This window comes from Venturia canescens, chromosome 9, assembly GCF_019457755.1.
Source record: "Venturia canescens isolate UGA chromosome 9, ASM1945775v1, whole genome shotgun sequence".
Classification (NCBI taxonomy): Eukaryota; Metazoa; Arthropoda; class Insecta; order Hymenoptera; family Ichneumonidae; genus Venturia; species Venturia canescens.
In genome coordinates, this window is record NC_057429.1 from 12,488,660 (window position 1) to 12,502,279 (window position 13,620).

The window sequence follows — 13,620 nt, forward strand, 5'->3', positions numbered from 1 at the left end:
TGTTAATTAGAGTTTCGTCGAGTCGCGAGGGGGTGAAGGGAAATGGAGGAGGGCGGGAGAAGCGTGCGACGAGACTGTCGTCAACGTGACGAATACGGAATGTCCGAAAGTTGCGTAACTTTTGCCGAGGTGAAATTGCGTCCACGCAACGGCAAATTTGTCGGCAGTCGTTCGCCGTGATTTTGTACGAATTCTCTCTCCCTCGCTCTCTCAATTTCTATCTCACCTGAGTCACTCGTACGTGCGACGGAACGAGGCGCAAAAAGGGAGGAACGAGCGCGAGCGACGGTACATTGGTTCTGCTGCAGGGACCGGAAGTCATCGACGATTTATGGAAATTGGGTAACGCTGTTTCGACAAAGCCGATTGCTCATGGCTCGACGCTAACTCTGCTACATAACCCGTGATTGAAACCCGTGTTGCCGAGGCCAGGACGATTCTCGCCCTCGGTAATATTACAGCAGCGGAGCAACAAGCTGCAGGAACACACTCTCCTAAATCTTTTCCTGTTAATAAGAAAAAACACAATTCTTGGGTGCTAACCAGCTTTTTGGGAGTTTCTGCGATTTGTGATTCCAGGCCACGTAAACTTTGGACAAAACTACGCTACTTTCCTCGGAGGAAAAATTTTAGAGTTTGGTAGAACGTTATTTAAAGTTATTCAATGCTTCGATTGAACCGTCAAAAGCATTAATTTTTGAAATGCGATCTAAAAAAACTGTCCGACAATTCCAATAATTCTACAATTTTCGTTCCCCTACCGAATTTGCAATTCGTAGTTTTTCAATCTCCATTAATCAATCTCCATAATGTTTTAAATACGTTGGACCGGAACGTTGCAAACTTCAGCTTCGTGGAAAAACAAACTTCGATACTGCGCTCGCAGTGTGAACAAATTTCAATAGATTGGACAACTTTTTTTCTAAACTTTACGTAATCGCAACTTCAAAGTTACGAAAATCATAATTAACGACTAGAAATTCACGTTGACTAGCATTGTTTATATTTTAATGACGCGTTATTTACTCCAATGTTTGCATACTTTGTTGTGCAATGGTCGTTTGGAAAGCTTGGCTATTACGAGGATGCACGAAAGTATACAAATGTTTGTTTCTAGTCAGAGAGATCACGAATCCTAACAATCGTTCTCGAGGTTGTGACAGCGGGGGTTTAATTTAGTATGCAAAGAGCAGCTTTTCTCCGGGCAATCCCTCTCGACTATCGGATTTGTCAGGAGAATTGTGTCCATGCATAAGCACGTATGTGTGTGCATGGACATTTGTAGCGTTCATACTCGCAGGAGCATTCACAAGTTTCCATTTCCGAGCGATCTCGTCGTCCTGGCGATTGGAGCACGTAAACGTCGAATTCCCCGGTGGCTAAAATTTCCGCGGGTCTTACACGTTCCTCTGTGCGATCATTCCGATGGGGATGAATTATTTTCCCTGTTTGTCGCTCAATCGAAAGTTTTGCTGCGCTCACGATACTTCAACGTGGACGGGGCCGGGCGCGCGTTCCTACGATGACTTTAAAGGGAGGATAAAGTTGTTGAACGATCTTGAAATCGAATCGGGAGTGGATCGATCCAATTAACTGGCGACAACCTCTGGATACAAGATGCTTCCGTACGGAGTCAAAATTGACTGGAGGAAAAGTTGCTACGCAGCCTCTCAATAGACGCTGCAGCAACGACATAAGTGAAATGGAGTTCTCCAAAACTTTTTCCTCGCTCAGCCCAAGCACTGTCGCTTGTGTCGACGCTTTTTTCATTATTTCTATTTGCCATCATTTTTGTTGAGCCTTATTACTGCTAGAAAGTCTCGTCTTTTTTTAACCTTTTTGTTTGACCAGAGACTCTCGACTGTGGAACGAAATGCTCTGTTTTGAATAAAGCTTTCATCCTACGACGGCTCGAAAATCGTTTATTCCCCTTTTTATCGTATATACGTACTGCTCACAAAGTATTGCTTTTTTGATGAAAACGAACTGGGGCACTGGGAAAAACGAACGAAAACTATTATCATTGCAGTCCTGGAGCACCAGTTGTCTCCGATATCGACTATAATGTTTATTTATAATTACGCCACACGCCTAAAATACACACGGAGGAACGAAAATAAAGTAACCTTTCGGTCGGTTGAACCCGGTAATTTGTGACTATGGCAAAATAACGTACGAGGAGCCGAGGGAATTTAATGCAATCGATAATTCCCTTCATGCTCGTCTCTTTCGGTCCCAATAATTTATGCCAATTTAACTCTCTTTTTCTCTTCCTCCGCCCCGACGAGCGTACCAAGATCTTCGAACCAGTATCCCAATTAACTGTTAATTAAAAATTCGATCGTTGCCCGAAGGATTTTCCCCTGACCCCTCGAATCACCAGTTTGCTAATGGGATATATTCAGACGTTGCGTTTCTGTTCTTGTTTATTTTTCAGCCTCACACCAAATTCAGTCTGCTGCCTCGTCGCATTATATATTTTGCTCTATAATTTCCTAATTTAATTACCGTTATGTGAGATGTCGTTCGATTAATCTTAGAATACTTTAGAGTATTTAAGATGTTTCGGTGATGAGTGATCGGCTGTTTGATTGATTTTTCAATTTTTTAAATGAATCTTGAGATTCTTCGAGCATTTGGAGTTTTAAATATGCTGGTAAGCCCTCGGGCTTTCTCTGCATGTCGAAAAGACTTTTCAAGTTTACCGAATAGTTAACGAGCTCGAAGTTTGCATCGCGAGGATCCCCCAAAATGCTTTTTTCATCTTCAGCACGAAGCCCAAAACTTTTCGACGAACAACGGTAGGTTCGAGTCTATTCTTTTAAAAAATATCAACTAAACAGTTGATAAACTAAATAGTTGAACTAAACGTTTCGCTCAACTAAACGGGATTTTGTTCGAACGAAGAATAATTTTACTCTCCGTATATAGGAATAAACGTGGAGATTGGAACCTTTAAAAATATCGAGAACCACAATATTTCTCACTGCCTTAAAACGACACGAGTGTCGGAAACATTTTCGACGAATTTTCAATCAACTTCTTCGATTCCCAGACCGATTCAATTACTTTTGCATTTCCCGAAGTATTTCGAGCGCTTTTGAGGCATTTAAACTCGAACCGTTTTTATGACAGTTGAGCTCCTCCTGCCACATCTGCTGCTCGAAATACGATGTTTTCGTTGCTTACACATTTAAAATGCGAGAGATTGAAATTCTTTGGGATTATACTGTCGAAAAAAATGGCAACGTCCCGACGCATTGTTCGCTATTATTTGCCATCCACTAATTTTATTCAACTCTATCTCCCGGCCAGCCTTCCTACGAAAACGAAGAAGAGACTGCTGAATATAAAATCAACAGGTTTATAACCCCCGCGGAAAACGAGGTTTACGGGGCAGCCGATAGCGCGGCTTATAAAGACTTAATCCGATAAATCTGGACAGGTTGGCATCGTACCATAACGATTTGGGGAGGGGGGGTTTCAACCATTCCCTGTACAGTCTCACAGGTACGTATGTTAGCGAAAACAAAGCCCCTCGTAACGTGTGAAACGCGTTGTTTGCTTCATTATCGCCGATAAAAGCCACCAATTCTCAACGCCATGAGCATTATTCACTCTGCAGGGAGAATATTTCGCGTCAAAGTGTTATATTCATAATGTGGCGTGGTGTCATGTCAACCGTTGTAAAGATATTTCACACGGTGAACGACAATTTGAGCAGTCTTTTGTGCATTCAATTCCCTTCGCAGGGAGAAAATGAAAACAAAAATTAACATTTTCGTTACAGAAACGGAACGAGGAACAACGAATTTATTCAAAATTTTTCGGCAAATAGCATTTTTTCATTAAAGTATAAATTGAAAATAAAATTTAAAAGTCGTGTAAAATTTCTTGTGTGTGTTGAATAAAATTTTATTTCGTGAATAAACCTCAGTGATAAATAGAGAAAAATTAAATAAAATATTGAAATTTTATGTTATTTTCGAGAAAATTTGCGCTTTGCACTCAGTAACGATAATTTTGATCATCTTTATACTCTGACCGCGCATTCGAAAATGCACGAGAGCTTCAAAAAACTCACATGATCTCGAAATATTGAATCGATTTGGTGTGTTTTTCCATATTTTTCATTTATTCTATAAAACCGTTCACTGCAGAATCAACGGAAAAATCAAGGGACGCTTGACATTTTTAATTTAAAAAAAATTATAACCATGTGACGCCGGGATAAAGATTCGTGATTAACAATGAACCGAAGCTGCGTGTATTGAAAGGGAACGTTTCGCGGTTCGATTTTGCTTCACTAATTCGAAGCCAGACGCATAAGCGAACTTGTTGTGACGACTGTTCAATTGACGATTTGAATCAATAAATCAGCGACGAGATTCACCAAGAGACGCGCTCTCGCTCTGTCGGGCTAAAAATTATTTAAAAAATGTAGAAAATCATGGGAATGCAAAACGGATGAAATAAAATATTTCTCGAGTGCTGTATCGCCTTCTCGTAAGTTCGAATGTCACGAGTTTCCTATCGAATTCAATTTTCAAAGTCTTTTCACCCAGCAGGGAGTACAGAACGCAAAAATCTGTTCGATACCGTTAGAATCGCTCGGTTTGAGTATGCACGAACTTCGATGATTGTCCTGATCGATGATCGAAATGAATGATCGTTCGATGAATCCCTGCCTCGTGGATTAACGATGGAAATTAATATCTCGTTACCGTTTAATGCGACAGCCAATGATTTTTTTTTGTTGACCGAGTGAGATAAAAATAATTGGAGCTGCGTAAAGAGATTCGCTGATCGATCGGTCACGCGTCACTGATAAAACGGTTCGAGGCTTCTCGCGGATGGAAGTTTCGATAGTTTAATGGAAACTTCATCGATGCCTGCAATTATATTCTTCGCGGTATATTCTCTGATAGAGAAATCCCCGGCTCACGTTTTCGGAGCGGGATCATGAATTTAGTTACGCCGAGTTATCGCAGTGTGAATGCAAATTCGATTGTTCACTTCGCCCTCCGATCACAGATTTTAATGATCCTATTAAAAACGGCTTTTCGATCGCGAGATTTCGTTTAGTTTCCGCTACGATTTTCCACGGTTTACCAATGTTTGTTCCACCACTGAGGGTGTGCAGTTTCCGACATTATTTTCCTTTCCGGTCGTATGAACAGCGAGTTAAAATTGTTTGATGTTCGGGAAGCTTGAATGGAGCACGAGTTTGAGCTGAAGAGCACTCACCCTTCGACGATCTGTCAAATGTTATTTGAAAATTGTATTCACGACTTAATTATACACGCTCGAGGACATTTGAAACGTGTCTAAAACTCTTTTAATTCGGTAGCCAAATATTTTCACTTCCCCTGGAACGAGTTTCAGTGCTGCACGCGTTTGTCGAATGGGATTAAATGCGCAGCCTTAGAAGGTGTTCAGTCGAATCGGAGAAACAATTAGTTAATCACTGTTGGCAACCGACGCGAGGACTTTGAAATTTGACGAAGCGAGAGAACGGAACTCGAGCTCGAACTTCGTTCAAAGTTGTTAATTTGTTGCACCTGTTTCGCGAGCGGCTATCGCGCGGATGGATCGTAACTCATCGTTAGATCTTCGATTCAACTGCCCGTCAACGCGTTTTCTTTCTCTTATTTTCTGATTCTCGTCTCGGGGAAGCTCCACAACTTTCACCCGCGAAATGTTACTTATCGATGATCAACGTCTCGGTTAAATCAAACAGATTTGTTGCCTCTCGATTATTACGCTCCCTAAAAAGACTGTGCAGAATTCGAAATGATTAAAAAAAAAAAAAAAATACAAAAAAATCACACGAATCCTAAAAGCGATTTCATCGCGTGACGTCTGAACTTGATAAAAAAATCAATTGTTAAAAAAACTAAACATTTTTTTAAATTAATAAAATGTTCGACAAAGAGAAATCGAATTCGACACAAAAATGAGCAATTCCCGAACCCGTTGAACGAGAAAATGAGAGCACGTTTTCAGAACTTGGATGTTCGAGCCGTTCGAATAAAAGCGCTGTTATACCGCGCATTGGTTTATTATTTCGTTGTAAGCGTTTAGATCGTTAAATTAATTTTGATATTGAAAAATGAGTGATAATATACTCGCTGGTCACACATGGAACGAGGTCGCTGTTGAGTTCAGCGATCAGTGATAGTGAGTCGAAAAAGAAAAGAAAAACGGTTGCAGGTAAAACGCGATGATGTTCGTACACGAAGAGCGGACGTTTACGTGTTCGCGGTCCCGTACGAACTGCACGTTCTCGCGGCACACGATTCTCTCTTGGCGCTTTTATCTTGCTCTCTCTCTCTCTCTCTCGCTGCCGCTCTTTCTCTCGCTCTCACTTCGGTGTGCTTAACCGAAGACCACCGAGTCCGTTCCGGGAATCGCCGAGTCATCCTCCCCCGCTTACGAGGGAGACAAAAGTGGTGGTTTGTTGCACCAGTTGAGCGAGCATGTACGAATATGTTGATAAGAGTGTGCGCGCCTCGTTCGCCGAGTGTAAAAGTTCGAGGGTGGTTTCGTTTATTTCAATACTCGTGTAAGCACACATACGTTTTCAAAGAGCTCGAAGCGTGCCGGTTATGAACAGTCGGAGCATTCTATTAGTACGAAAAGAAGAAAAAACACAACGGAAATAAAAAAACTCAGCGAGGCTAACGTTTCTCGATATTACCACTCCGCCGCCGCGCGTTTCCCTCTTGCGAGCCAACCAAAAGAAATAAACTCGTAAAGTGCACGATGTTTTTCTTCTGGGTACGAGGAAAAGTCCCTAAAAGCTTCACTTCGAGCCTTATTACTTCACGACCTTGCTATTTTGCACGATAATAAAATAAGGATCGATTTCGAGCAACGATTTTCACAGCTACTAAAAAACTTTGAATAATCTTTCGATCGATAAATTCTGAAAAGGTTATTAATTATACGCTCGTTCTCTCTCGGGTTCATCGTTCACGAGAAATCAATCTAATGACAGTCGATCACGAGTGCGCCACTCAGGCTTGATCAACAGCCACGATTGGCTGTCGTCACTCCTTTAATGTCAGTGTCAATCTTCTGTTAAAATTGAAATCGAACGAAGGCGTGCTCGGAATCTCGCATGCCATTCCTTCTTTTTTAGAGACTCGGATCAACTTTTCCTATAACAATCTCTGAAAATGTATCAGCGTCACGATTTGTGTCTGTATTTTCATGCAGCACTCGATCTCTTCTGCGAAAGGCAGAAGCTTTGCTTTACAAGCGACTGTCGATTTCATTTTCATCAAATAACTCTCGATATTCGATTCAATGCTAATTCAAATTGAAAATGACTCCTAACGATTGTCGTGTATAAGGAAAAAAGCTACCAGGATTCGTGCAAGTTCCTAGTCCCGTTACCGTTTGGCTCAAGAACACTTGAAATATACAAATCAAGAAGAAAGATTTCTTTTATTTTTTCCATCGCGATAATTGGAAATGACGAGTATCGTAAAAGGAATCGAAGCCAAGGCCAAGCACTTACCCTGCATTTATTAATTTTTTGAAAATATATAATTTCCTTGTGGAATTAGCAAATTATGTTTTACAGGTTTAGTGCTCCGAGAGGTAATGAGGAAAAGGTGAACTAGGCCTGCGTCTCGATCCTAATCACGCGACCTGATTGACGAAAGTGTTTTTTTCCAGTATACGAGTGTCATTGACACGATTCTCGTTCGACTTTCAGTACTTGCTGCGCATGCTGTTCGAGCAGGAGCCATAAAAATGGCCACTAATTAAAGTGTCGCAAGTCAGTTCATTTTTGAGGAAAATTTATTTCAGGTTATTTATATTTGGAGAGGAAAAAGCATGCGGGGGAGTGGAAAACAAATAGTTTACTGCGACTGCTCAACGTACATAAATCACCAACTTGGTGCACGCCGTTGGAAACGTCGTGAGAAGGATTCGCATGCACGCTTCCGTCCATGCTACTCCGAGGCGTGTTCATCAAACGTTTCAACGTGGAACGTCTCGCCCTCCACTTTTCAAAACTATTATCAGTATCCGCCTCGCAACTTCTCGCCATTAGACTGCTCAAATGTTTGTCCCCTTAATGAATTGTTGAGGATGGGGATCGGGGCGCTATCCCCGAGAGGGTTTTCAAACTTTGTCGCTCAACGTTTTCCAGCCCCTGACGAAAAAAACGATGTCGCAGGGGCCGAAGAAAAAAATCAAGAGAAACTTCCGGAGGTAGACAAAAAAATGTTCGTTTGACAAAAATACCGGAGGATTTCGATGAATGGGACCGCTCATCATGCCGCTCGTATCTTTCAACGCAGCTACACAATTTCCCTCAACTATTATTTTCTAATAAAAGAAATCATATCGACCGTATTCGTAACTGAAAGTTGCTGGGAGGACGTTCGTACGCTCGCGATAAACTCAAGAGCTGCTCAACCGATCCCAATGAATCTTTCAGGAAAAGAAAGTTCACGATCTGCCATAAATTTCAGGTGGAATATCGTGTCGGTGTAATGATGATTTAATGGAAGAGCACACCGCAAGAGCATTTTCATTTCCTATGTTTTTCGATCAAGAACACCAAATTTTCGCTGAGAAATGACACGGTTTTCTCCGCAAAATAACGATTTTTTTTCGTTTTTTTGGATATTCTCAAATAAAGGATATCGAGCCTCACTTTCCGTTTGGATTTCCATAAAAATAGTTTAGCTTCGTCACACGATTTTTTCTCCAGTCTTTTCTTTGGAGTGGAAACTTTTCCTCAATTTCGAGCTCGTAGACTTCAGTATAGCAAATGAAAATATCGAAGAATATTAAAGAAGGGTGAGAGGCAAGAGTGATCGTCGAAAATCGATGATTAGAATATGACAAAACGGAAAACGTTATCGAAAAGGGGGCAGAAGAGAAAAAAAAGTGAAAACAATTTTTTCCACAACAAGAGGAGTGTCGCAGGCTTTCTCCTTCGGCTTGTCGGTCTTTAGCATTTCTGTACAGGATGATAACGCGATTCGGGAATGTGCGGGAAACGCGAGAGATGAGGAAGGCTATACATTTTTTGTATTGAAGTTTGAGGAACACGCAGCCTCGACGGCAGACGAAGGGGAAGGACCGAGAAAAAAAACACATCATCGAGGAGGACAAATTTACAATCGACATAAATAAAACAACGATACTTCTACTCGGTAAGGGGGGAAGCTGAAGTGGAAGGCAAAGATGGAATCGAAAAGAGGACTTCGAAATTGCAGTTTCCTTTCGTCGCAGATGCATGGACAAGGGTCGCACGCTGCACAGACCGATGCTGAATGGAAGTTTGAAATAGTAATTAAAGTCTGATTACTGCTCTCCCAAAAAACCCGGATGCTGTAACGACCAGAGATTCTAACATTGAGAAGAAAAACAGCGAATACAAAAGGATTGAAGGAGAAACACACGACGCGACAAGCTTATACAGATAAGAAAAATTACTCGGAGCTCTTCCATATAGGAAAAAAACGCGGAGATAAGGATAGTCGGAGGTCAAAAATATGACGAAGGAGAAATTAGGGGAATTTTGAACGATATTCCCACGAAATAGGGATTCGGAATGAAAGCAGCTCTGGATCGAGCAGATAGAAGACGGTCAAATATGGCAAAAGTTTGCCCACGGGAATTCGAGGGCAGAGAAACCGGGATACAGTCATACGAATAAAGACTGTCCAGGAAATACAGTCGTATGGGGAAAAAAATTTGGACAGATCGAGATATGACGATGCTGCAAAAACGGGAATAGGAAAGATGCAAAAAGAATTATGAGGTTGGGGCAGAAGGGAAAAAAGGAGCACGAACGAGTGCAGCGACAAAGAAAATAAACGGTACAAAGACCACAAACGCAGAGTTCGTAGCTTGGAAAGAGAACTTTATATTTCCTGGGTATTAAAAAGGACGAAAAATCGCCGCGAGAGACGTGGCTACCGAGGCTAATCAACAGAAAAACCTGAAAGTCACAACAATTAAAGAAGATTTGCAGTTTTATTTTTAAAAATATAATCTTTCGATCATCAAATCGCTGAGCATTTCGGTAACCGTTTCGGAAATTCGGGTTCAAAGAATTCGGTAAAAATAAATGTCCGGAAGCGTTTCGGGTACAGAACAAGGTCCCTGAACAAAGTTCCATATTTCTTTAAGAATAACTCCCCATTCTTATATATCAGATAGAAAAAAAATATAAAAGCACATTCGAATGAAACAAAATCATCCGATTTCCCGCACTTGATATTGCGATCATGTCTCTTTGACTGGAAAATAAAAAGCGAAGCGCACAAGGAAGCGAATCTAGTTAATTAAGGCTTTCGAATAGCATCCTGTTGATTGCCGTGCTCGAAAGGTCTACGGGAGAGCAAAAGAGAGAAAGGAAGCGAGAAAGAATGGAAAAGTTGGTGGCGTTCGATCGAAGTCTACGGAGAAACAAATGCTACTGCATGTGTTTTCCATCACTAATCATTTTTATGCGTGTATTCTAATAAAAGAGAAAAAGGAGTGAGCGCGTGGTATGGAAGAAGCGACGGAGTGAAGAAAATGTTTGAATAAATCGATGACGGTGGGGCAGAAATGATTCGTTGAGAGCGAGAAAGAGGACGGAGTGAGGAGCGGGTTTAAGAATTCTCGGTGACACTAGAAATAAACCGATGCGAGTATATAGGAAATGTGGAAAAAAGTTGAATATCGAGAGGAGTATTCGCAGCAGTTCTTTTCAGCACGGTATGCACGATTGAGAGAGCTTAAACGTTCGATGAAACATCTTCGACCTTTGACCTGGCAAAACAGCGTCCCGGCCACTTGTTTTTCCGAGCGAGCTGAACTCGAGCTTTGGGCGGAGTATAAAAGCAATGAAAAACAGCTGAAAGTGCGTGGAGGTAATAATTTTTTTGTACCCATAACCCGTGTTAGTAACGAGCCGGCTACCCTCCTAGTTTTGCCTCCTTTTCATCACACAATCTCATCTCTTTTATGACTCCCGCTCTGCCCTTCTCTGCCTCATTCTCCTCCACTCTCGATATGCGATTATTAACACAGTACAGGTTTGTTTTTCGACCCTCCAATTGTCCGTGGGCGACCCTCTTTCATAAAGTACGCGGTGCACGGAGCCGAGTCGCTGCTCTCGCGCTGAGAAGACTCGTTAAGGGTAATGGTAATGAGGCAAAACAAAGGAAAACTCCCGACGAAATTGGCCAACGGTATTAACTGGGAAAGCAAAGCTTCTGCATTCGAGTGTCCGTCCTGCTTTCGCACTTGATCCACCTCGAATTATTATGCCCGTATTAACTCCCTGCGCGATCAAACTTTCGAGCCTGCTTTTATGCTCGTCCCATATTCGTACGAAGGCGCGTCACTCCGCAGAAAGCGTACGGCGCTTCATTTCTTTTATCGATTCTCCTCGCGCTTTACCGCACGAGCCGCGCAGAGCCTCTTTGTTTCGAGACTTCTCTCCTGGTCCCGCACGACCAGGCGCAATAAATTCTCGTTCTTTATTTCACCGCTTAAACCTCCCGGCGAACCTTTTGTTCTTGCACGGGCCCGCCGAAAGCTCTCGGAAAGCTGTTCGGAGCGAGGATGAAAAATTATTGATGTAAAAGAGAATAAATCTCGAGGCGGCTACGCGAGGGATGTACACCAGGGCGAGAGAATCTACGTAAAGGCGGTCCTCATCGAAGCAACTGATTTTCCGATAATTAATAAATGATTATCGTCGCGGGTCGAGCGATGAGGAATGATTCAAAGCCGCCGTCAAACTCCGGGAAGCGAACAAGCTCACTTCTTAGTTTGCCTTTCCTGAATCGCAAGCCCACGAGACTGGCCGAAGCCAACAAACTTGCTTAAGCCACATCACAGACATTTGCGGTTCGACGACCATTTCACGGCGTGTGTCACAGATCGTGACTCAACACATCCCCGCCCCGAGGTCGCTACAATCCATCCGCGACCAGCGCTTCGCGACTCAAGACTACCTGAAGGGAATGCGATGGAAACAACGCCAGCCGGGGAGTTTCCTCATAATTTAGCTTTTATTGAACAACCGGTGGCGGTCGTCGTGACAACGCGATAGCAACAACACGCAACCGGAAGGTAGCGAGCCGGGGCGCCGAGCTAACCGCCCCGAGGCCTGGCGGCGTTCGCCAATCCGCCCTCGTAAATGATACTCCATTTATAATATTCGATAACTCATGTTTTAATATTTTGAGCCTGAATTACACGAGAGCAGGAGTGATAATACGACTAAAACACGCTGATAACTGCTTCGTGCCCAGCGAGCCATTTGGGGATCGGCAGCTCGATGACTTTGAATCTAACTTTCCCATTCGACGGTTCCGTTAAATGTTGATTATGCAACGACGATACGACTGAATTACACGAATGTCAGAATGGCAGTAGAAAATAATGAACTCGACGACAATAATGACTCGCAATCATAAAACGCGGTTTTGAGCCAAAGCCTCTTTCCGAACGAATATTTCGCCTTAAGGAAGCTCACGCGAATCTAATGGAATTCGAAAATTCCAACTTTAAGAGTTGGAAAATCACCTTTTTTGTAAGGGCTCTTGTGGCAGGCACACTTCCGGTGCTACCATTTCGATTTAATGAAATAGAAACGTCTCAACTTTAGAGAGCCAAAAACGAGAATGATAAAATAGAATGTTTTTAAATATCAATGATGTCTTGAGAAAACCTTGTTACCGCGGTGAAAGTGACTTGAGAATGGAAAAAGAAAACACTTATTTGAGGAAAATGGCTCTTGTCACATTTTGCTTCTTCAATTGATCAATTTGCTTGAAAAATTGATCAATCTCACCAAATAAGTGACACATAATTTTAATAATTGCGGGAATAAATTTTAATCCTTTCTCTGATCATGAAAAGTTCAAAAAAGTTCAGTTGCTTCCTTAATAGTTGGAATCATAATTTCTGATGCACTTGATTGCTCGAACTTTGCGCTTGATATTTTCTAATGGAAGATGATTGCAGCATGCGCACTTGGATCATCAACAACGAGAAGTACAGGAAAGCTGAAAAGAAGGAGAGGAATTCAGCAGTCTTGCCTTTACCATTTTCGATGTCTCGTTCAGGGAGTAAACGTTGGTCAAAACACGCGATCTTTCACTCTTGCGCACGTACCGAGCCTTACTAGGAATAAGATCGGCAGAGCGTATCCACCGAAGCGACTAACCTGCGGAGTCGTAGATCACTCGAGAGTCTCTCAATTTCTCTAATTACACGTACAGGTTTAGCGCGCGCGCGCGCGATAAAATGGGGCTAACATAAATGAGAGAAACAGACATTGAGAGAAATTTATGCGATCTAATTGGTGCTGCGATGCTCGATGCGCGACTATCTCCAATTTATAGTCGTTTATTATATAGATTATTTATAGTATATGATCGGAAGAAGTGTTCGAGATGATACGGCGGTCGCGGCGAGTTCGAACGAGGAAAGAGAAAATGAGCGCGCCTTAAAATTGGAGATCCTTTCTTTTCTGGCGTGCCCGGAGAGGTGAAATCGTGATAAAATCCCCGGTTTTTCTTCATTCCTGAGAGGCGCGCTCGAGCCGATCGTCCGATCGGGGAGACTCGCGAGCGACCGTAAAGA

The 13,620-nt window shown here is 42.4% G+C and overlaps 1 protein-coding gene across 3 annotated transcripts in view; it reads right to left on the bottom strand.

The window, feature by feature from the left end:
- Window positions 1-13,620, bottom strand: part of ASPP (Ankyrin-repeat, SH3-domain, and Proline-rich-region containing Protein) — a 117,098-nt gene that overhangs the window by 63,376 nt on the left and 40,102 nt on the right. The window contains exon 1 of one of the 3 annotated variants that reach the window (XM_043428026.1): window positions 6,129-6,264. The exons of the other annotated variants lie outside the window; for them this stretch is intronic. The gene's annotated coding sequence lies outside the window, so the exon portion shown is untranslated. Of the gene's footprint in view, window positions 1-6,128; window positions 6,265-13,620 lie in introns of those variants that run through there. 3 annotated transcript variants of the gene reach the window in all.